The following is a 25,069-nucleotide window of genomic DNA, read 5'->3' as shown; positions in this document are numbered from 1 at the left end:
AGCCCAAGACCTCACCCCGGTCCTCGGTCCTCAGTCCTCACCCATGACCTTGCCTCCGGCCTTTGAGCCCGCTCCAGCATTGCCCCTCCCTGCCAGCAGCCCCCAATCCCGGCTGAGTCGCGGGTGGGCCTTGTGGCCTGGAGGTGAAATGGCTGCATTGTGGCCGCCTGCCCCTGCAGCGGGCCGCCCTTTTGGGGCCAGGGGCCCGCGGTGCTGGGGCTGGGATAGCCAGGGGTCAGGGGGTCAGGGTGGTGAGGCTACCGGGGTCAGGGGCTGAGGCGTTCAGGGACTGTTTGGAGGCAGCCGCCTTGGGCAGGGCGCCCGGCGGTGGCGGCCGAGGGCCAGGGAAGGAGTCCGAAGGGGGAAAGAAACGAAGAAGGCCCTAGAAGAAAAAGCCTCCGGCACCCGGTTTTCCCAGGCCGTCTCCCATCCAAGTACCAACCAGGCCCGACCCTGCTTAGCTTCCGAGCTCAGAGGAGAGCTGGCGCGTTCAGGGTGGTATGGCCATAGAGGAACGCCACTGCAGCTGGGCGCCCTAAGAGACTGCTGAGCGCTTCCCTGGCCCCGGTGGGGGCCGCGGATCCTCCCTCTGCCTGCCCTGGGCCTTGGCGCCTGCCTTCCGCTCACCCCCCACCCCCACGTGCCAGATTTCCAGAGGCCTGCCGCACCCTGGCGTCACCAACAGACGGGCACCATCCCATTCCGGGACTCCCCAGCCCCGGCACCCCGTGGTTCCCCAGATGGCGTGGGGGTGCGTCGGGGTGCATGCGCGGTTTGCTCAGCGCCCCCCCCCAGCGCCCCTCTGCCGCCCTAGGCCCGGCGCAGCCGCCACCTGTCCTTCCCTCCTCTTCTCTGCTGTTCTCTCCTCCGCTCCGCTCCCATCCGCTAAACCCAACCTCGCTCCCAGCCCATCCGACCACAAGGCCGACGCCACACACCAGCCCAGACGCCGAAGCCCCAACCCGTGGCCCTTCCTCCGCCAACTTTCCCCTCTCCAGCCACGCACACCAGGCTCTGACCCAGAGACGCGAGGGGCCGGCTCACCTACACAGACACAGGGACACCCAGGGAAACACAGGGACAGACTCAGACGGAGGGACCTCTGGACAGACAGGAAGAACGCAGAGCCAGAGAGACAGACCCTCCATCGCCCCAAAACTCCCCTGCGGACAGACACGGGGACCCTGACCGGATTGCGGACAGAGACACGGGTGCTCGCAACACTGACACACTCTACACACACACAGAGCCACCCACACCCACCCGGACAGGACACCACACGCCCTAGAGGCTTCCAGGGCCAGACACCAGTCCCCGGAGGAAGGCTCCTGGTGCTGGGGCGGGGCTTTGGCCAGAGGGTGGCTCCCTGGAGCTGCCAGAGGAGCCCGGGGAGCCCAAGGACTTGTGGCCCAGGTGTCAGGCGTCCTGCTCCGCTGCTATTTGTGCCCAGCACCCAGTCAGTCCTGCGGGCCTGCGAGGGTTTCTTTCTCTGGTCTGGTCCTTTGGTGTGGGGGGTGGGGTGTAGGGGGCTTGGGGACCTCTCTGGGCCCGGTGTCGGGCACCGCCGGTCTTGCTGAGCCAGAGAGCCTCGCTCTGACCGTCGCTGGGCCCCTGACATGGAGCGTGGAGCCGGGTGCCCACGGCACCGTGGGAAGCCCAGGGCGGTCGGCACTCTGGAGGCAGGGGCACCTGAGCCCCGGCGCAATGCCCCAGGGCCAAAGGGGAGGTTGTCGGTGAGAAGGAAGGGAATGCCCTTCTGGCCTGAGTGGACCCCAGGCCCCAGGGAGAGAAGTGGTGGTGGCGAGCTGGGGTGGTGGTGGGGCAGCGTGTGGGGGATGGGCCAGGTCTCCAGGGCGCCAAGAGGGAGGGTGGCTGGGCTGCTGCAGGCTGGCTTGGGAGCTGGGGTCAGCTCCAGGGCCTGGCCAGGGGAAACAGGGACCAGGGCCCGGGCCCAGGGCTGGGACTCAGGGCCTTGGAAGCTCATGCCCGCGGAAGGAGCCCGAGCCGGGGTCGAGGCCTGCTCCTCCCTCTGGCTTCCTGCCCCATACACCCTGCGCCCCGCCCCTGGCCCTCCTCCCACAGCCCGGCCCCCACGCCCCTCCCCTCCTGCCACAGCCCAAGACCTCACCCCGGTCCTCGGTCCTCGGTCCTCACCCATTACCTTGCCTCCGGCCTTTGAGCCCACTCCAGCATTGTCCCTCCCTGCCAGCAGCCCCCCAATCCCGGCTGAGGCGCGAGTGGTCATTGTGCCATGACGGTGGAAAGGCTGCATTGTGGCCGCCTGCCCCTGCAGCGGGCCGCCCTTTTGGGGCCAGGGGCCCGTGGTGCTGGGGCTGGGATAGCCAGGGGTCAGGGGGTCAGGGTGGTGAGGCGACCGGGGTCAGGGACTGAGGCGTTCAGGGACTGTTTGGAGGCAGCCGCCTTGGGCAGGGCGCCCGGCGGTGGCGGCCGAGGGCCAGGGAAGGAGTCCGAAGAGGGAACGAAACGAAGAAGGCCCTAGAAGAAAAAGCCTCCGGCACCCGGTTTTCCCAGGCCGTCTCCCATCCAAGTACCAACCAGGCCCGACCCTGCTTAGCTTCCGAGCTCAGAGGAGAGCGGGCGCATTCAGGGTGGTATGGCCATAGAGGAACGCCGCTGAGCTTGGCGCCCTAAGAGACTGCTGAGCGCTTCCCTGGCTCCAGGAGGGCCACGGATCCTCCCTCTGCCTGCCCTGGGCCTTGGCGCCTGCCTCCCGCTCACCCCCCACCCCCACGTGCCAGATTTCCAGAGGCCTGCGGCACCCCGGCGTCACCAACGGACTGGCACCTTCCCATTGCGGGACTCCCCAGCCCCGGTATCCCGTGGCTCCCCAGATGGCATGGGGGTGCGTCGGGGTGCATGCTCGGTTTGCTCAGCGCCCACACCCCCAGCGGCCCTCTGCCGCCCTAGGCCCGGCGCAGCCGCCACCTGTCCTTCCCTCCTCTTCTCTGCTGTTCTCTCCTCCGCTCCGCTCCCATCCGCTAAACCCAACCTCGCTCCCAGCCCATCCGACCACAAGGCCGACGCCACACACCAGCCCAGACGCCGAAGCCCCAACCCGTGGCCCTTCCTCCGCCAACTTTCCCCTCTCCAGCCACGCACACCAGGCTCTGACCCAGAGACGTGAGGGGCCGGCTCACCTACACAGACACAGGGACACCCAGGGAAACACAGGGACAGACTCAGACGGAGGGACCTCTGGACAGACAGGAAGAACGCAGAGCCAGAGAGACAGACCCTCCATCCCCCCAAAACTCCCCCGCGGACAGATACGGGGACCCTGACCGGGATGCGGACAGAGACATGGGTGCTCGCAACACTGACACACTCTACACACACACAGAGCCACCCACACCCACCCGGACAGGACACCACACGCCTGCGAAGCCTCGGTGGCCAGACACCTGTCCCCGGAAGGAGGCTCCTGGTGCTGGGGCGGGGCTATTGCCCGAGGGTGGCTCCCTGGAGCTGTCGGAGGAGCCTGGGGAGCCCAAGGACTTGCGGCCCAGGTGTCAGGCGTCCCGCTCCGCTGCCATTCCTGCCCAGCACCCAGTCAGGCCTGGGACACTCGAGGGTCTCTTTCTGTGGTCTGGTCCTTTGGTGTGGGGGGTGGGGTGTAGGGGGCCTGGGGACCTCTCTGGGCCCGGTGTCGGGCACCGCCGGTCTTGCTGAGCCAGAGAGCCTCGCTGTGGCCAATGCTGGGCCCCTGAGACGGAGCGTGGAGCCATGTGCCCACGGCACCACGGGAAGCCCAGGGCGGTCGGCCTTCTGGGGGCCTGGGCACCTGAGCCCCGGCGCAATGCCCCAGGGCCAAAGGGGAAGTTATCGGTGAGAAGGAAGGGAATGCCCTTCTGGGCTGAGTGGATCCCAGGCCCCAAGGAGAGAAGTGGTGGTGGCTAGCTGGGGTGGGGGTGGGGCAGCGAGTGGGGGATGGGGCGGAGCCCAGGTCTCCAGGGCGCCCAGAGGGAGGGTGGCTGGGCTGCTGCAGGCTGGCTTGGGAGCTGGGGTCAGCTCCAGGGCCTGGCCAGGGGAAACAGGGACCAGGGCCCGGGCCCAGGGCTGGGACTCAGGGCCTTGGAAGCTCATGCCCCCGGAAGGAGCCCGAGCCAGGGTCGAGGCCCGCTCCTCCCTCTGGCTTCCTGCCCCATACACCCTGCGCCCCGCCCCTGGCCCTCCTCCCACAGCCCGGCCCCCACGCCCCTCCCCTCCTGCCACAGCCCAAGACCTCACCCCGGTCCTCGGTCCTCGGTCCTCACCCATTACCTTGCCTCCGGCCTTTGAGCCCACTCCAGCATTGTCCCTCCCTGCCAGCAGCCCCCCAATCCCGGCTGAGGCGCGAGTGGTCATTGTGCCATGACGGTGGAAAGGCTGCATTGTGGCCGCCTGCCCCTGCAGCGGGCCGCCCTTTTGGGGCCAGGGGCCCGTGGTGCTGGGGCTGGGATAGCCAGGGGTCAGGGGGTCAGGGTGGTGAGGGGACCGGGGTCAGGGGCTGAGCCGTTCAGGGACTGTTTGGAGGCAGCTGCCTTGGGCAGGGCGCCCGGCGGTGGCGGCCGAGGGCCAGGGAAGGAGTCCGAAGGGGGAAAGAAACGAAGAAGGCCCTAGAAGAAAAAGCCTCCAGCACCCGGTTTTCCCAGGCCGTCTCCCATCCAAGTATCAACCAGGCCCGACCCTGCTTAGCTTCCGAGATAGGAGGTGAGCTGGCGCGTTCAGGGTGGTATGGCCATAGAGGAAGGCCGCTGCAGCTAGGTGCCCTAAGAGACTGCTGAGCGCTTCCCTGGCCCCGGTGGGGGCCGCGGATCCTCCCTCTGCCTGCCCTGGGCCTTGGCACCTGCCTCCCGCTCACCCCCCACCCCCACGTGCCAGATTTCCAGAGGCCTGCTGCACCCTGGTGTCACCAGCGGACGGGCACCTTGCCATTCCGGGACTCCCCAGCCCAGGCACCGCGTGGCACCCCAGATGGCGTGGGGGTGCGTCGGGGTGCATGCGCGGTTTGCTCAGCGCTGCCCCCCCCTAGCGCCCCTCTGCCGCCCTAGGCCCAGCGCAGCCGCCACCTCTCCTTCCCTCCTCTTCTCTGCTGTTCTCTCCTCCGCTCCGCTCCCATCCGCTAAACCCAACCTCGCTCCCAGCCCATCCGACCACAAGGCCGACTCCACACACCAGCCCAGACGCCGAAGCTGTGACCCGTGGCCCTTCCTCCGCCAACTTTCCCCTCTCCAGCCACGCACACCAGGCTCTGACCCAGAGACGCGAGGGGCCGGCTCACCTACACAGACACAGGGATACCCAGGGAAACACAGGGACAGACTCAGACGGAGGGACCTCTGGACAGACAGGAAGAACGCAGAGCCAGAGAGACAGACCCTCCATCCCCCCAAAACTCCCCCGCGGACAGACACGGGGACCCTGACCGGGATGCGGACAGAGACACGGGTGCTCGCAACACTGACACACTCTACACACACACAGAGCCACCCACACCCACCCGGACAGGACACCACACACCCGCGAGGCTTCCGTGGCCAGACACCAGTCCCCGAAGGAAGGCTCCTGGTGCTGGGGCGGGGCTTTGGCCCGAGGGTGGCTCCCTGGAGCTGCCGGAGGAGCCCGGGGAGCCGAGGACTTGCGGCCCAGGTGTCAGGCGTCCCGCTCCGCTGCCATTCCAGCCCAGCACCCAGTCAGGCCTGGGGGCCTGCGAGGGTTTCTTTCTCTGGTCTGGTCCTTTGGTGTGGGGGGTGGGGTGTAGGGGGCCTGGGGACCTCTCTGGGCCCGGTGTCGGGCACCGCCGGTCTTGCTGAGCCAGAGAGCCTCGCTGTGGCCATCGCTGGGCCCCTGAGACGGAGCGTGGAGCCATGTGCCCACGGCACCCCGGCAAGCCCAGGGCGGTCGGCCTTCTGGGGGCCTGGGCACCTGAGCCCCGGCGCAATGCCCCAGGACCAAAGGGGAGGTTGTCGGTGAGAAGGAAGGGAATGCCCTTCTGGGCTGAGTGGATCCCAGGCCCCAAGGAGAGAAGTGGTGGTGGGGAGCTGGGGTGGTGGTGGGGCAGCGTGTGGGGGATGGGGCGGAGCCCAGGTCTCCAGGGCGCCCAGAGGGAGGGTGGCTGGGCTGCTGCAGGCTGGCTTGGGAGCTGGGGTCAGCTCCAGGGCCTGGCCAGGGGAAACAGGGACCAGGGCCCGGGCCCAGGGCTGGGACTCAGGGCCTTGGAAGCTCATGCCCCCGGAAGGAGCCCGAGCCAGGGTCGAGGCCCGCTCCTCCCTCTGGCTTCCTGCCCCATACACCCTGCGCCCCGCCCCTGGCCCTCCTCCCACAGCCCGGCCCCCACGCCCCTCCCCTCCTGCCACAGCCCAAGACCTCACCCCGGTCCTCGGTCCTCGGTCCTCACCCATTACCTTGCCTCCGGCCTTTGAGCCCACTCCAGCATTGTCCCTCCCTGCCAGCAGCCCCCCAATCCCGGCTGAGGCGCGAGTGGTCATTGTGCCATGACGGTGGAAAGGCTGCATTGTGGCCGCCTGCCCCTGCAGCGGGCCGCCCTTTTGGGGCCAGGGGCCCGTGGTGCTGGGGCTGGGATAGCCAGGGGTCAGGGGGTCAGGGTGGTGAGGGGACCGGGGTCAGGGGCTGAGCCGTTCAGGGACTGTTTGGAGGCAGCTGCCTTGGGCAGGGCGCCCGGCGGTGGCGGCCGAGGGCCAGGGAAGGAGTCCGAAGGGGGAAAGAAACGAAGAAGGCCCTAGAAGAAAAAGCCTCCAGCACCCGGTTTTCCCAGGCCGTCTCCCATCCAAGTATCAACCAGGCCCGACCCTGCTTAGCTTCCGAGATAGGAGGTGAGCTGGCGCGTTCAGGGTGGTATGGCCATAGAGGAAGGCCGCTGCAGCTAGGTGCCCTAAGAGACTGCTGAGCGCTTCCCTGGCCCCGGTGGGGGCCGCGGATCCTCCCTCTGCCTGCCCTGGGCCTTGGCACCTGCCTCCCGCTCACCCCCCACCCCCACGTGCCAGATTTCCAGAGGCCTGCTGCACCCTGGTGTCACCAGCGGACGGGCACCTTGCCATTCCGGGACTCCCCAGCCCAGGCACCGCGTGGCACCCCAGATGGCGTGGGGGTGCGTCGGGGTGCATGCGCGGTTTGCTCAGCGCTGCCCCCCCCTAGCGCCCCTCTGCCGCCCTAGGCCCAGCGCAGCCGCCACCTCTCCTTCCCTCCTCTTCTCTGCTGTTCTCTCCTCCGCTCCGCTCCCATCCGCTAAACCCAACCTCGCTCCCAGCCCATCCGACCACAAGGCCGACTCCACACACCAGCCCAGACGCCGAAGCTGTGACCCGTGGCCCTTCCTCCGCCAACTTTCCCCTCTCCAGCCACGCACACCAGGCTCTGACCCAGAGACGCGAGGGGCCGGCTCACCTACACAGACACAGGGATACCCAGGGAAACACAGGGACAGACTCAGACGGAGGGACCTCTGGACAGACAGGAAGAACGCAGAGCCAGAGAGACAGACCCTCCATCCCCCCAAAACTCCCCCGCGGACAGACACGGGGACCCTGACCGGGATGCGGACAGAGACACGGGTGCTCGCAACACTGACACACTCTACACACACACAGAGCCACCCACACCCACCCGGACAGGACACCACACACCCGCGAGGCTTCCGTGGCCAGACACCAGTCCCCGAAGGAAGGCTCCTGGTGCTGGGGCGGGGCTTTGGCCCGAGGGTGGCTCCCTGGAGCTGCCGGAGGAGCCCGGGGAGCCGAGGACTTGCGGCCCAGGTGTCAGGCGTCCCGCTCCGCTGCCATTCCAGCCCAGCACCCAGTCAGGCCTGGGGGCCTGCGAGGGTTTCTTTCTCTGGTCTGGTCCTTTGGTGTGGGGGGTGGGGTGTAGGGGGCCTGGGGACCTCTCTGGGCCCGGTGTCGGGCACCGCCGGTCTTGCTGAGCCAGAGAGCCTCGCTGTGGCCATCGCTGGGCCCCTGAGACGGAGCGTGGAGCCATGTGCCCACGGCACCCCGGCAAGCCCAGGGCGGTCGGCCTTCTGGGGGCCTGGGCACCTGAGCCCCGGCGCAATGCCCCAGGACCAAAGGGGAGGTTGTCGGTGAGAAGGAAGGGAATGCCCTTCTGGGCTGAGTGGATCCCAGGCCCCAAGGAGAGAAGTGGTGGTGGGGAGCTGGGGTGGTGGTGGGGCAGCGTGTGGGGGATGGGGCGGAGCCCAGGTCTCCAGGGCGCCCAGAGGGAGGGTGGCTGGGCTGCTGCAGGCTGGCTTGGGAGCTGGGGTCAGACCCAGGGCCTGGCCAGGGGAAACAGGGTCCAGGGCCCGGGCCCAGGGCTGGGACTCAGGGCCTTGGAAGCTCATGCCCGCGGAAAGAGCCCGAGCCGGGGTCGAGGCCCGCTCCTCCCTCTGGCTTCCTGCCCCATACACCCTGCTCCCTGCCCCTAGCCCTCCTCCCACAGCCCGGCCCCCACGCCCCTCCCTGCCTGCCACAGCCCAAGACCTCACCCCTGTCCTCGGTCCTCGATCCTCACCCATTACCTTGCCTCCGGCCTTTGAGCCCACTCCAGCATTGCCCCTCCCTGCCAGCAGCCCCCAATCCCGGCTGAGTCGCGGGTGGGCCTTGTGGCATGACGGTGGAAAGGCTGCATTGTGGCCGCCTGCCCCTGCAGCGGGCCGCCCTTTTGGGGCCAGGGGCCCGCGGTGCTGGGGCTGGGATAGCCAGGGGTCAGGGGGTCAGGGTGGTGAGGCTACCGGGGTCAGGGGCTGAGGCGTTCAGGGACTGTTTGGAGGCAGCCGCCTTGGGCAGGGCGCCCGGCGGTGGCGGCCGAGGGCCAGGGAAGGAGTCCGAAGGGGGAAAGAAACGAAGAAGGCCCTAGAAGAAAAAGCCTCCGGCACCTGGTTTGCACAGGCCGTCTCCCATCCAAGTACTAACCAGGCCCGACCCTGCTTAGCTTCCGATATCAGAGGAGAGCTGGCGCGTTCAGGGTGGTATGGACATAGAGGAACGCCGCTGAGCTCGGCGCCCTAAGAGACTGCTGAGCGCTTCCCTGGCCCCGGTAGGGGCCGTGGATCCTCCCTCTGCCTGCCCTGGGCATGGCGCCTGCCTCCCGCTCACCCCCCACCCCCACGTGCCAGATTTCCAGAGGCCTGCGGCACACCGGCGTCACCAAAGGACGGGCAACTTCCCATTGCGGGACTCCCCAGCCTCGGCACCCCGTGGCTCCCCAGATGGCGTGGGGGTGCATCGGGGTGCATGCTCGGTTTGCTCAGTGCCCACACCCCCAGCGGCCCTCTGCCGCCCTAGGCCCGGCGCAGCCGCCACCTGTCCTTCCCTCCTCTTCTCTGCTGTTCTCTCCTCCGCTCCGCTCCCATCCGCTAAACCCAACCTCGCTCCCAGCCCATCCGACCACAAGGCCGACGCCACACACCAGCCCAGACGCCGAAGCCGCGACCCGTGGCCCTTCCTCCGCCAACTTTCCCCTCTCCAGCCACGCACACCAGGCTCTGACCCAGAGACGCGAGGGGCCGGCTCACCTACACAGACACAGGGACACCCAGGGAAACACAGGGACAGACTCAGACGGAGGGACCTCTGGACAGACAGGAAGAACGCAGAGCCAGAGAGACACCCTCCATCCCCCCAAAACTCCCCCGCGGACAGACACGGGGACCTTGACCGGGATGGGGACAGAGACACGGGTGCTCGCAACACTGACACACTCTACACACACACAGAGCCACCCACACCCACCCGGACAGGACACCACACGCCCGTGAGGCTTCCGTGGCCAGTCACCAGTCCCCTGAGGGAGGATTCTGGTGCTGGGGCGGGGCTTTGGCCAGAGGGTGGCTCCCTGGAGCTGCCGGAGGACTTGCAGCCCAGGTGTCAGGAGTCCTGCTCCGCTGCCATTCCTGCCCAGCTCCCAGTCAGGCCTGGGGGCCTGCGAGGGTTTCTTTCTCTGGTCTGGTCCTTTGGTGTGGGGGGTGGGGTGTAGGGGGCCTGGGGACCTCTCTGGGCCTGGTGTCGGGCACTGCCGGTCTTGCTGAGCCAGAGAGCCTCGCTCTGGCCATCGCTGGGCCCCTGAGACCGAGTGTGGAGCCGGGTGCCCACGGCACCGCGGGAAGCCCAGGGCGGTCGGCCCTCTGGAGGCAGGGGCACCTGAGCCCGGGCACAATGACCCAGGGCCAAAGGGGAGGTTGTTGGTGAGAAGGAAGGGAATGCCCTTCTGGGCTGAGTGGATCCCAGGCCCCAAGGAGAGAAGTGGTGGTGGCGAGCTGGGGTGGTGGTGGGGCAGCCTGTGGGGGATGGGGCAGAGCCCAGGTCTCCAGGGCGCCCAGCGGGGTGGTGGCTGTGCCCCTGCAGGCTGGCTTAGGAGCTGGGGTCAGCCCCAGGGCCTGGCCAGGGGAAACAGGGTCCAGGGCCCGGGCCCAGGGCTGGGACTCAGAACCTTGGAAGCTCATGCCCGCGGAAAGAGCCCGAGCCGGGGTCGAGGCCCGCTCCTCCCTCTGGCTTCCTGCCCCATACACCCTGCTCCCCGCCCCTAGCCCTCCTCCCACAGCCCGGCCCCCACACCCCTCCCCGCCTGCCACAGCCCAAGACCTCACCCCGGTCCTCGGTCCTCACCCATTACCTTGCCTCCGGCCTTTGAGCCCGCTCCAACATTGTCCCTCCCTGCCAGCAGCCCCCCAATCCCGGTTGAGGTGCGGGTGGGCCTTGTGGCATGATGGTGGAAAGGCTGCATTGTGGCCGCCTGCCCGTGCAGCGGGCCGCCCTTTTGGGGCCAGGGACCCGCGGTGCTGGGGCTGGGATAGCCAGGGGTCAGGGGGTCAGGGTGGTGAGGGGACCGGGGTCAGGGGCTGAGGTGTTCAGGGACTGTTTGGAGGCAGCCGCCTTGGGCAGGGTGCCCGGGGGTGGCAGCAGAGGGACAGGGAAGGAGTCCGAAGGGGGAAAGAAACGAAGAAGGCCCTAGAAGAAAAAGCCTACGGCACCCGGTTTTCCCAGGCCGTCTCCCATCCAAGTACCAACCAGGCCTGACCCTGCTTAGCTTCTGAGCTCAAAGGAGAACAGTCGCTTTCAGGGTGGTATGGCCATAGAGGAACGCCACTGCAGCTCGGCGCCCTAAGAGACTGCTGAGCGCTTCCCTGGCCCCGGTGGGGGCCGTGGATCCTCCCTCTGCCTGCCCTGGGCCTGGCGCCTGCCTCCTGCTCACCCCCCACCCCCACGTGCCAGATTTCCAGAGGCCTGCGGCACACCGGCGTCACCAACATAAGGGCACCTCTCCTGTGGCTGGAGCCTGGGAGCCCCCTCCTTGGTCCTGCCCTCCTCCTGGCTGCAGTTGGGGACTGTCCCTTGGCCTCCTGCTCCTCTGCACCCCGTGGGACAGTGCTCCCTGCTGCCACCTTCCCTGCTCCCTCAGGGCACTCTGTTCTCTGGGAGGAGGAGCACGGAGGCTTTCCAATCCTTACACACGGCACACACACGTTGTTCATTTCCAGTAATTTATTGATCTCCAGATACATTTCTGAATTTCTTTAAAATTTAATGTAAATCTATTTTAAATTTTCCAACTGTATTTTTACATTTTTCCGGTCCTCACAACGCAACTACAATCGTCTAGATTCGGCGTCGGGCATGTGAGCGTGTGCCCGCGCCCTCGTGCGTGGGCCGGTGTGTCTGCCATCCAGAGAACACTTGGTCTTTTCACCGCTGAAAGTTCATAAATGTGAAACAACAAGCAGTATCTTAACCAAACTAACAAGGATGAAGCTAATGTGTTACAAAACAAGGAAGAAATGGCTGCAAATTCTTAAGATTTCCTATCAATAAATTTAATACTACACTAATGCTATGGATTTAGGACTAAACTATGAATGGAAGACTAACATTTGAGTTTAGGACTAAGGTTTGAATTAAAGGCTAAAACTTGGATTTAGGACGAAACTATGAGTTCAGACTAAAATTCAGTTGAGAAGTACACTAGCAATTTTTTACAGTTGTGTGGAATGTTGTTTTGTTTAAGTTTTCTTCTCTTTTTCTTTAAGGCAATTCCACGTTATTCCCGTAAATATGGAGTTCTTTCTGCACATCCGGAAGGCCAGTCCTGGCCCACAGAAACGGTCGTGTTTGGAGTCTCTGTCCATGTCCACAAGAGAGGATGTCTTCAGTCCCAGTGACATGGATTTCAACGCAAACACGATCCTACATTACACAGCTGTAGAGGGTCTGATGGGGAAAGTCCGTAGTGAGGACAATAGGCACGGAGGTCTGTCTGGATGTGCAGCGGCAGGGTGAGCGGGCTACACGGCTGAGTGTCCCTGGGGCCCCAGTGGAGACCCAGGCTCTTGCCGAGAGAGAGAGCCGGCAGACATCCTTCCCGGACCTCCCTGCAGAGGCTGAGCCGGGCTGTGGCTGTTGAGCGCCGAGCGGCCCTGAACCCGGTCCCACCCACAGGTGACCCCCAATCCTGGTGCCCTCGCACGGGGACCTCCGCACTCCCCAGGGGCCCGGTGACCCCAGGGACCCCCTGACACTTCTCCAGGTCTGCAGGCTGTGGGAGGAGCCGCAGGAGCAAGAGGGTCACTCGGGACACTCAGGTGGTGGGACTCCAGGCTGGCCAGCATCTGCCTCAGGCGGTCATGTTCTCTCCTCAGCTCCCAGAACTTTCTCTCGCTGGACACAGCGGCCTCCCAGCCTCTCGCGGCTCTGTTGTGCTGGAAGAGGACCAGCTCGCGGCAGTGGGAGCTGTGTCTCTGCAGCTCTTGGCGCACGTCTCGGGTCATCTCCTTGTGGAGGTCGCGCAACTGGCCCGTGAGCTCCAGGTCTCCATACAGGCCGGCCAGTTTCTTTCTCAGGGTCTCAAGCTGAGCTGCCCCTTGAAAGAGGTTTCTGTGCAGTCGCAGGGCGAGTTCGTCCTGTTCGTCCAGTGGCTTCTGCAGGCTCCGCCTCAGCTGCTGTATGTCCTGGTCCAGCTGTCCATTTTCCCGCTGCAGAGCTGCTTCCTGGGTGTGCAGATGGCCGATGTGTCGGGCCAACTCGGCAATCTCTTGCCTTTCTGCCTCCAGGCATGTGGCCCGGTCTTCAGGATCCACTTCACGCCTTGGAGGGGACACAGGGAAGCCAGGGTCCTCCGTGACAGCCTGTGGCTCAAGGGCTGCCCGAGGGGCGGGGTGGTCGCCCTTCTGGGCTCCGCTCTTTGGTGGGACTCCGCAGGTCCTCGCACCAGCATCACCTGCTGGGAGGTCAGACGGGGGGATGGCATGCAGCCCGGGTCCTGCCTGGGACGGTGACCTGCAGGTTCGATGTTTTGGGATCAGTTCCATGTGTGCGCTCGTCGGCTCCAGCCTTTCTTCCCCCTCCTCTTCCCGCCCTCTCTGCCTCCCTCTGGCACCCTGTTGGCTGAGCAGTCTCAGTGGCTCTGCAACGGGAGTGTGGTCACTGCCGTCCCTCCCTCTTTTCCTCCCGGCCTGTTCTCCATCCTCGCCTGCTGTTCCCCCGATGGCGTTTTCTCCAAGGCCCTGGGGACGTTGACGGGACTGACTCCTCTGGTCCTTCTTCAGGTCGTTGGCACTGTCCCCAAGGACCAGCCTGCTCAGCATTTGGTTGATGGCTGCCAAGCACAGTGTCTGTAGGGAGGGTGGACTGGCCAACACCCTGGGTGGCTCGCGGGTGTCCTGGGCTTGTGTGGTCGGGCCCGTATTCTGGTGGCCAGCTCTGAAGACTAGGCGGCGAGCAGAGCACCTTCGTCCCAGCACCTTCACCCCTCTCGGAGGGAGTCGTCTCTTCCGCAGGCAAAGGTGCAGCAGCATGGTCCCTAGCAGCACCGCCCAGGGCCACCCAGGGATATGTGTCAGCGCATCCCACACATCTAGGACCACCTGGCAAGTGGCTCTGCTGGCCAACGGAGGTCCCTCCATGGCTGCGTTGGGCTCCACAGCTACATCTCCGAGTGCCAGCATCCTGGTGACCCAACTGAGCACTCAGAACCCTGTGGAGAGTTCTGTGTCTGAGGTCATCCTGTGCTTGGCAACAAGGGCAGAGCAGTTGGACTGGGGGAGGGGAGGCCAGCCAGGTTCTAGAAAGAGTTCCTCCTGACTTTGCTGTCCAGGACCAAGTTGTATCAATCACACAAGCCCAGGGAACCTGGGAAGAGCTCATGCCCGGCTGGGCTCAGCCCCTCCAGGCCCACCTGGCCCTCCAGCTAACCTAAGGGGCTCGAGGCAGGGCAGAGTCCCTTTGCTCCGTGTCCACAAGAGAAGTTAGGGCAGATGGATTGTGAAGGCCTCCTCCCTGGCCTAGGCCCATTCTCCTGATTTGAAATTTCCCTCTGCTAGAAGGGACTCTGGTCCTGTCTGCAAAGGTCCCAAGTTCTCCCTCCATATTTCGCTATATCTGAATTGCCTTTTTGATTTCAACATGAGTAGGTTTTAGTTTTTTTATTTCTTCAGGTAGAGATTCTCTCATGTCTTCTATGTTTTTTCCCAAGCCCATCTAGTATATTTATTATCATTATTCTGGTCTCTGGTTCCAACATCTTACTTAACATCCATCCATACTCTTCAGTTACCTGGAACTCAGTACTGCCTCTTGTTCCCTTTCCTAAGGTCCGTTTTTCCATTTGTCATTCTGTCCATGAAGAATATAGATGAACTAGGAACAAAATACCAAAATGGAAACAATGAACCCAAACAAAATGGAAGAGATCTGAAACCGAAAAAAAAATTAGAATTTAAATATGAAACAGATAATATAATCAGACAGGTGAACTGAAAAGAGCATTACACGGGATATTGTGTATATTTTCGTCTGTTTGTTAGAAAACGAGATTCCACAGTTTTAAAAGCTGAAAATCTTATATGTGTACAATAATAAAATGAAATGTAATGAAAGGATAGGTTATAACTGTAAAAATGAAAATTAAGAAAGAAGAGAAATAAGTTAAAAAAGAAAAAAGTGCACACAGGTGAACAGAACAGAGCTTTATGTTATATCCTGAGTTTGTTTTGTTCAGTTAGAAAAAACTACATCTCAAAATTGTAAAGAAGGAATAACATATATATACAAAAATAACATTCAATACTTTGAATGGGTTGAATATAAGTGTAAAGATGAATGTTAAAAATGACTTTAAGAAACAAACAAAAAAAAAAGAAGATAAAATAGGAAGAATATGATCAGACAGGTGAAGAAAACAGAGCCATATATTAGATTCTGGGTTTACTTTGGTCTGTTGGAAGAAACTTCATTCCAAAATTGTAAAGAAAGAAAAACCTATATATACATACAAAAATAAAATTAAATATAATGAAAGGATAGAAGGTAAATATAAAAATGAAAATTAAAAAGATTTTTTAAAAAGATTTGATGAAATAAGAAATTAGTTGAATAAGGAAGGAGAAAAAAGTAGTGAATAGACTTTAAAGAATCATGGGGAAAAGTCATGAATTTTATATACTATTTATTTATTTAGAGAGAGAGATGAGGCAGTGAGGGAGATGGTGAGAGCTTCTCAAGCAGGCTCCCTGCAGGGCTTGATCTCAGGACTGTGAGATCACAACCTGAGCCAATACCAAGAGGCAGACACTTAACTGACTGCACTCCCCAGGCACCCCTGAAAAATGCTTCTTTAGAATGTGTGCAGAATCAGATGGTACACACAAACCCCATAACTAGCAGAGCTATAGAGGGCACTGCTCACCAAGATGTGGGCACAGCCACAGGAGACCAACAAGGGATGTGGAAGCGTCATCCATGGGCAGCACCCACAGGAAAGCCATGACTCCCCTAGTCTGAAGGGACAGGGTGGAGAGAGGATACCAGTACCCACAGAGACTGGTGATGGGGAGACACTGTCCATTAGCCCAGGAATGTGGCTGCTGCCAACGCATGGCCTAAAGGGTCATAAATACCCCCAGCCATTTTGTCATCAGCTTTCTCTGGTGACTCCATGGGCCAAATCCCACAGGAAGACACAGACAAAGTGGTCCCGTGGTTGTTCTTTATAGAGGTCCATCTCCTGGGTCTCCAAACATGGTGGCAAAGGTTGGAAGGAGATCTGGAGGGACCAACACAGAATACCCAACAGTGTTACTCTGTTTTTTATCTGATGCCCCAATCCTGGTTCATAACATATTGTGGTTTACAATATATTTTACCCAGGGGTGCCTGGGTGGCTCAGTGGGTTAAGCCTCTGCCTTCAGCTCAGGTCATGATCTCAGGGTCCTGGAATTGAGCACCACATTGGGCTCTCTGCTCAGCGGGGAGCCTGATTACCCTCTCCCTCTGCCTGCCTGTCTGCCTACTTGTGATCAATCTCTCTCTCTGTCAAAATAAATAAATAAAATCTTTTAAAAAATACATTTTACCTAAAGTTTATATTATAATTATTTAACTTCAGTTTGTATCTGTGAAGCCAAGGGATGCCCAGATATCTGATTAAACACTATTCTGGGTGTGTCTACAAAGGTGTTTCTGGAAAAGAGGAACATCTGAATTGGAAGATTGGGTAAAGCAGGCGCCCTCCCCAGTGAGGGCCTGAGTAGAACAAACCAGCAGAGGAAGGTTGAATTTGCTCTCAGCCTGACAGCTGGGAATTGATCTCCTCTCAGCCTTGGTGCTCCTGGCTCTCAGACTTGGACTAGAATCTATGCTGCAGGCTCTTGGGCTCTCCTGAGGTCTCAGAAGCAGACAACACTGTGGGACTTCCAGCCTCCAAAATCAGATGGGACAATGTTTTCTATTTAATCTCTCACCTCTCTCTCTTTCTATATGTCTAGACAAATAGATAGAAAGATACATAGATACATAGGTGGATTTTATTGGTCCTGTTCTAATATGGTATATATGCATTTTCTTAAGAGAAGGAAAGTCATCAAACGTTAAATAAATAAGAGAATTGAATCATCCAGTCATGACATAGTTGCCCAGCATGTAGTCTAAAGGAAAAAGTATTCTAAATTGTTTAAGAATAAGAACTCAGCAAAAACAATGACTTGGTATCTGTGCTTACACAAAATATTTCATGGATATTTTAGTACCATGCTCATATGAATAATGAGGTACTATGCCCTCATTATTTTTTTAATTTAACCATCATCATGCTGTACCTTCATCATCTGTAGTCTTTGCTTGTTCAGAATTCCCTGCTGATCCCCAAACTTCTGTCTGGGAAATGTATGAGCCAGTCTATACCTCCCATGATGAGTTTCCAAGGAAGCATTTTAACAAAAAAATATGAGTTACTCATAACCAATGACTAAAGCAAACAACATTCTAAGCAGTTGTGCGCTGTCTTTGACAAGGTGGGAAAGCATACACTCAGAGCAAGTGCTCAACCAATGCCACACTGAATGAAGGAAGCCCTTTCTCACAGTAGAAGACCTGGGTCCAAGAGATCACCCGCCACATTACCTTAGCAGTGGTCCCATTCTTGTTCTCCATAATTCACTGTCAGACACAGGTAAATGCTGGCCATGGCCCCTCCAGGAACTGAGGCAAGATACTCCCACAGGTGATCAGTGGCTCAAGATGAGATCACTGGCTGGCAGGAGAGTATGTCTACTTCACATTCAAGACACACAGGGGACTCCCTGAGATGAGTTGGTGACACCCTGGAGTCTCTGGGACCCCAGGCAGAATCCTTCTCAGAATTCTAAGCTCTCTCAGCCTATTGAGAAGGACAACCATTTACACAGCATGGTAAAGGGGAGAGTTCAGTTTCCTTTATGACCCTATCAGGTGTTGCCCACACTCTCCTATTTGTTTAAAATAATAGACATTATATCATGCCCATGACAAAGAAGCTAAGCGCGTTAGGAATCCAAACATGACTCTAAACACACATTCAGTGATGTGTGGCCCAGGTCCCATCAGGATTGAAGGACTCATTGCCCTAGCTCCCAGAGCTCTGCTACACATGGACCTCAGCTATCAGTCACCTCTGAGTGGTCTCAGCTGAGGAACTGCCTTACCTGGGGGGACATCCTCTTTCCAAGATGCCCTGCCTCCAGTGCTCACTTGACTTGGGATGGATAAAAGCCAGGCTTGTTGCCCCAGCTGAGCACAGTTCTGAAATGTCATCCATCTTCTGATCTCTTTGGAAGGTTGGCCTAGGTCACAGATGATGCTGTATTGCGTCTCAGCTCCACACCCCTTCCCAAATCCTGCTTCCCCCTCTCCCTTCCACAGCTGTGGATACCAAGACAGTCCCTGAGGAGTACTGCATGCTAATCTCCATCTCAGACTCTGCCTCCCAGGGTACCCAATCCACAACAATTACCAACCCCTTGGTTTACTTTTGTTCACTGTCTTAAAAAAAAAAAACAAAACTAAAATCCAATATACATTTTAAAATGTGTAAAATCTGCATGATGTTTAATTTTCTGTGTCTGCTCGGATAGGTCACAGTACCTCATTATTCAATTAAACAATAATCTAGGTATTGCTGCCATGGTATTTTGTCAAAGTGACTAACACGATTAGTTGACTTTAAGTAAAAAATTACCCTCAAGAATGTGGGTGGGCCTCACCCAATCAGTAGAAGGTCTTAAGAGCAGAAACTGAGGTTTCCCCTGAGGAGAAAAAAACTCTGCCTAAAAACAGCAACTTCAGCTCCTGCCTGAGTTTCAGCCTGCAAGCCTCCCCTGCAGATTTTGGACTTGCCAGCTCCACAGTCATGTGAGCCACAACCTTAAAATATATCTCTCGGGGCGCCTGGGTGGCTCAGTGGATTAAGCCGCTGCCTTCGGCTCAGGTCATGATCTCAGGGTCCTGGGATAGAGCCCCACATCGGGCTCTCTGCTCCGCAGGGAGCCTGCTTCCTCCTCTCTCTCTGCCTGCCTCTCTGCCTACTTGTGATCTCTCTCTCTGTCAAATAAATAAATAAAATCTTTAAAAATATGTATATATATATATATCTCAATATATATATATATATCCTTTTATTTCTGTTTCTCTGGAGAACTCTGACTTACATAGTCTCCCGCCATGAATGGACTTTTTTTTTTCTCTTTGTAGACTTGTCCTTTTTTAGTTTACATATTTGGAGGTTATATTATTAGGTGCGAACAAATTTAAGAACATTTTATCTTAAAGTGGAAACTTTTATTGCTCTGAAATGAACTAGTTTTATCTCTGACTTTGTAACTTTGGGTTTGCATAATTTTTTCCCATTCTTTGCTTGTTGATATACTCACATAAAAGGTGTATATCTTATAAACAGCATGTTCAACTTTGTTTTATTTTATTATCTGGTCTGAGGAATTTTATACTTCAACTGAAATACTTAGTCTGTTTAAATATACTGTAACTTAAGTTTAAATCTACTGCCTTGCTATTTGTCTTTTATTTGCCCTGACCATTCCACATTTTCTGTCCTTTCTTAAGATTTTTAAAAATTTATTTAATAATTTATAACTTCACTTCTTCTTCCCTTAGCTTGTTAATTATACTTTAAAATTTGGAAGGGGAGTGTTTTCCCTAGAGATTACAACAGGTGTTCTTGACTTAATAAAGTGCTATTTTTGTTGCTGCTTTAATTTTCTATTTTCAATCTCATGAAGTGATGTTATTATTTATATAACCAATATTTATCCAGATTTATGTGTATTCTTATCGGTTCTTTTCATAATTTTTTTAAATTCTCCGTTTTTGTTTCATTATATGTCATTTATTGTGATAAATGCAATGTATATATTTCCTGTCTCTCTGAAGACAGACTTGCCATGTAGATCCCATTTTAAATGGATGAGGCAATCAAGACTCAGAGAGATGTAGAACAATGGCGTCCAGCTTGATAATTCAGAGCGTAAGCTTTGAAAGCCGTAGACTCTACCCTCTGCGGGTCTTACTGTTGGAAGGAGTCATTTATCACGGTAAGCGTCTCTTTATCTGTAAAACGGCAAGAGACTAACAACAACAACAGCACCCACCTCACATTTTGGTTGTGAGACTCTAATGAATTAAGGCTTGTTAAAAAAAAGTATCCGTGGGGCGCCTGGGTGGCTCAGTGGGTTAAAGCCTCTGCCTTCGGCTCAGGTCATGATCCCAGGGTCCTGGGATCGAGCCCCGCATCGGGCTCTCCTGCTTGTCAGGGAGCCTGCTTCCTCCTCTCTCTCTCTCTCTGCCTGCCTCTCTCCCTACTTGTGATCTCTATCTGTCAAATAAATAAATAAAATCTTAAAAAAAAAAAGTATCCGATGCAACGTCTGGCACATCGCGCGTGCTCTACAAAGCTTCACGTTGTTTGCGATGATGACGATGACGACGGCGAGAACCGCGGAACAGGCCTGTCAGGCTCCATCACTGCGCTCCCGCGGCGCATCTCAGAGAAACTCCACGCCCTTCAGCACCTGGAAGGAAATGGCATTCAGCAGTCACCGAGAATGGTGTGGGCACAGACCCGACCCAAGTTCGCCCAGAGCGACTGCTTTGTATTGCTTTTATTCCCATAAAGCCTTTTTCCATTCTGAGATACACAAATCATTCTGCCATGTGTTCTTCCAGGATTTTTGTCAAGGCTGATGGTCGACATTTAGACCTTTAATTTGCCTCGTATTTACTTGGGGGTAATGCATCAGAATACATGGTGAAGTTTATCATGTTAATGTACTTATTCTGCTTCTGGAATTTATACTCCATCCCTCGTTCTAGTGTTTATCCTGTACCACCACCACCCCTCGTTTTAATTGTATTGATATTAAACTATGTGTTTACATCTAGTAGAACAAATATCAAGTCAATCTTTTTCTATTTTGTTTCTATTTTATCTTTTCTCAGCTCTCCTCATGAATTTATTCTCCTAGATGAATCTTAATTTTACTTGAACATGTTTCAGAATAAATCCCACCGGGAATTTAAATGCTATTACATTAACCCTGTAAGTGAATGATTTTCATTTACTACATTCTTTTTTTCAAGCAGTTATCGTTTTGTTTTTTGTTTTTTTTTTTTTTTTTTTTTTTTTGGCTATCTTCACATTGTTTCCAAAATTCTTGGTAAGTCTATTTAGGTATTTCATGTTTTGTGTTACTATTATAAAAGGGAATTTATTTCCATTAAATATTATATGTAACTTTTTCCCTGAATTTTAGAAAAGCCACTGATGCTTCATAAATTCATTATATGCCTAGCAACTTACTTTTAAAAATTTGGGTGTTGGGATCTTTCTAGATAGAGAATCATCATTGTCTAAAAGTAAAAAAAAAAAAAAAAAAGAAAAAGTAACTTTCTTCTCTTTCCAGTGTTACATCTCTTGCTGGGTTGCTATAATTCTAGAACATAGATGATAACAATGGTAGAAGACATCCCTCCTTAGTTCTTGGTTTTAGTGGGGCATGTTAGTATCTCATTGCCAAGTATGGTTTTGGTTGTCAATTTCATGTTTGTCTTCTGTTGAGAGATAATGCTTATATTCCTGGTTTTGCTGCCTCTCTCTCCTCTCCTCTTACAAAAATGACTACACAAGAAATAGTAATAGTTACAGCAATTGCTAGTATACATTGGGTACTCACCAATGCTTTATAGAGTAGACACTTACTATAGTCATTTCAATATTTATAATGCAGTGCTGTTATTATTTCCAGTGAAACAGAAATAAATGGAAGTGTTTACTCACCTTGGTCATACAGATACTAAGTGTTAAAGCTTAGCTGTGAACCTTGGTCCAAAATAGTCAAAGTGACTTACATACTTTTTTTTGTCATGCAAGGAGCTCATGTTCCTTATTCTTCATGTGCCCTCTCCCACATGGACTGCCCCCTGTCTCTGCTCAGCTCGGTGCTTCATGAGGACAAATTCTGCAGGCTGTACTCCCTGGTCTCATTTGCTGGCTGCCTTCTATTGGGTTCGGCCAGCTAGGGTCACTGACATGACATTGGAAGGTAAGGAGAAGGGGTGAGGGTTTTTCTTCCTTGGCTCTCTCCCTGCCCAAAAGTGAAATCCACAGTAATAGCCCCTTTGCCACTGCTTAGGTGCCGGTACTACCTCTTCACTCTCCCCATCTGCCCCTGGAGTGGTAATAGTTTACCATGGGTGCTAACTCTAGGTGCCTCACCACCCCTTGTATGTTTCCTTAGCTTTACCAAGCTTGTTTCAAGTTGTCCCATCAGGAAAATCTCTATTTAAATAATCTGGTGGGGACATTGATTTATTCAGAGTGTCTATTTTTTTTCTAATTAAAAAACATATTTTATATAACTCCAAGGAGCTAAGATAGGAGGAAAACCTAGATGACCTTGGGTTTAGCAATGGCTTCTTGATCTCTTTTGAAGTAATTTCTACACCCAACATGGGGCTTGAACTCAAAACTGAGAGCAAGAGTCTCATGCTGTACCAACTAAACCAGCCAGGGGCAACGACTTCTTAGATTTAGGGACCCAATCAGTAAAAGAAAAAATTAATAAGTACATTCCATTAAAATTAGAAACTTCTATCTTCAAAGGACTCTTAGGGGAAAGAGCAAACTAGCTTCTTTTAAAAGAAAGTTTCTTCAAAACACATATTAGAGGAGTGGTGTAAAATATACAAAGAACTCTTAAAACTCAACATAAGAAAACAAACAATTTAAAAATAGGGGAAAGAGCTGAACAGATACTTTACCATATAAGATACACAGGTGGCAAATAAGCATGTGAAAAAGATGCTCAATATGGTTAGGGAATTGCGAATTAAAATAAGGAGATACCACAATACACCTATTAGAATGGCCAAAATGTAAAACACTGACAGCACCAAGATGTGGGCTATGGAGCAACAGAAACTCCTATCCATTTCTGGTGTGAGTATAGAATCATAGAGTGACTTTGGAAGTCAGTTTGGTGGTTTCTTACAAAATTAAATATGCTTTTACTATATGACCTAGTAATCATGCTCCTTGATATTTACTTAAATGAGTTGAAAAATATACATTCAGACCAAAACCTTCAGGTGAATGTTTATTTATAACAGCAGCTTTATTTAAAACTGCAAACACAAACAAACTATAAACCACAAAAAGACTGGAAGAGCCTTAAATACATGTTGCTAAGTAAAAAATGCCAATCTGAAAAGCTATATTCTGTATGATTACTCCTGTAGGGAAGGAAAAATAATTTTCCCTCTGCCCTTCTGAGTTCTTAGCTGACACTCCTGTGATGAAAGACAGACTCACAAGAGAAGAACAAAAAGAAGTTTATTAGCAGTTCTGTCTCAAGTATACATCGAAGATACATGGGGAAAATGAGTAGCTCCCCGAGGTGGCTTAGAACTCAGGAATAAATGCCTTCTTATTAAGGAAAATGGAGGCTTCTTACGGGAGAGAAAATGGTTTTAGGAAAGCAGAAGGGCCCCTGGGAAGACTCGATGGGGAGTCTGACAGCTTGGGACAGAGCCTGTCTGTGTGCTTTGCCAACTTCTAGTCTCGTCTTCTGTACTGACTGAAGACACTCCCAGGAGGAAACTGATGACCAAGATCCTTTTGGAGGCTCTGACTTAAGGCAGATGAGGGAGATCAGAGTCTCTCCTGCCGCTGCTGTTTTCTGGTGCCTTCAGCTCAAAGTATCCTGTGTACCAAAGCAGTGGATATTAGGGTGGCACATCCTGGAGTCCTTCAGTCACATGTTTGGGACCATATATTCTGCTTCTCTTTGCTATGAGATGACATCCTGGAAAATTCAAAACTGTGGAGACAGTAAATGGACCAGGGGCTTGGGAGGAGGAAAAGATGCAGAAGTGGAGCCCAGGGGAGTTTCAGGGCAGTGAAACCTCCTGTAGGGTGCTGTAATGACGGATAGGGGGCCGTTATACATTTGTCCATACCCATAGATGGTACAGCACCAGGAGTGAGTCCTAATATAAACTATGGACTTGACTTAATAACAATGCATCAACATTGGCTCATCACTTATGACAAATGTACCACCTTAATGTAAGATGTTACTAGTAGAGGAGACTGCAAGAAGAGAGAGTATACGGATTCTCTGTACTTTCCACTCTTTTTTTTGGCATACCTAAAACAGCTGCAAAAACTAAAGCCTAATGATTTTTTTAAATGTATCATTATTTTAATTCATTTTCAGTAGGCATAATTGTGTAGATTTCTTTCAACTGCAGGTACGATACATTACATTGATAGATTTCCTAGTGCAGAATTGTCCTTATATTCCTGGAATAATTCTGCTTGATTGTGTGGTATGTTCTCATTTTTATTTAGCACTGACATTGATTTGTTGGAATTTCGTTTTGGATTTTTGCACCTATATTCATAAGTGAGAGTGTCTCATATGCTATTTTTTTTAAGTTGAGTGGTTTTGGTGCTGTCTCTCTCAAGCATTCGTATCAAGTTAATATAAGTTCATGAAAATAAATTGAGATTTAAATATAACTATAGATTAGGCATCTGTGCTATATTATATGCAGTAGAAAGTATTTTGTATGAAACCATTTGACCTTGAAAAATTTTGAAGGGATTAAAAGTTTCTGAAAAATCCTTTCAGTAGCATGCATAGTCATTGGACAATTCAGGTTTTCTTCTTTTTAAGTAAAGTTTTATAATTTATACTTGGCCGGAAAATTGTGTTTTTCATAAAAATATCAAATTTATTTGTAGAATATGTATTTTAAGGTTATCCTTATTTGTGTGGTTTCCTCTGAATCTGTAGTCACATCGTTTTTTTACTCCCACATTTGTGTATCTTTATTTGAATCAAATGTATTTAATCAAAATAGTAAGAATTAAAAGTGAACGCATGTCTGTTGTTGAGTTTCTCTTATTTATGTAACTAGCTGTATTCATCTATCAATTCAACAGCTTTCCCCCTTCCTGATATAAGGGAGAGCATTCTCCTCCCCTACCTATTCTAGGTTCTCCAGCGGGGCCTGTGAATTAGACTAGCTTTATGCAGATGAAAGTGAAAACACACAGAAGTTTAAGCACAAGTGGGAGCACTCAGTAACCCAAAGAGGTGGTCAGATCTTGGGCTTAAATATGGAAAAGGAGTTTGGGAATTTTCTGGTCAGGTGAAGCAATCTGTGAGAAAGTAACCAGGAAAAGTATGGGAAACAAGAGCTGCTTAGTAAGATTTGCTCTGTACATCTAAGCTGGTGCC

The 25,069-nt window shown here is 54.4% G+C and overlaps 3 pseudogenes; all 3 read right to left on the bottom strand.

Moving 5' to 3' along the window:
• Positions 1–393: 393 nt before the first annotated feature.
• LOC123936459 lies at positions 394–512 on the bottom strand (annotated as a pseudogene).
• A 1,995-nt stretch (positions 513–2,507) lies between these two features.
• Positions 2,508–2,626, bottom strand: LOC123936450 (annotated as a pseudogene).
• Positions 2,627–10,966: 8,340 nt separating this feature from the next.
• On the bottom strand, positions 10,967–11,085 carry LOC123936458 (annotated as a pseudogene).
• Positions 11,086–25,069: the final 13,984 nt, after the last annotated feature.

Source organism: Meles meles, unplaced genomic scaffold, assembly GCF_922984935.1.
Source record: "Meles meles unplaced genomic scaffold, mMelMel3.1 paternal haplotype, whole genome shotgun sequence".
NCBI lineage: Eukaryota > Metazoa > Chordata > Mammalia > Carnivora > Mustelidae > Meles > Meles meles.
The sequence above is the reverse complement of the archived record's forward strand: the minus strand, read 5'-3'. Positions and strand labels throughout refer to the sequence as shown.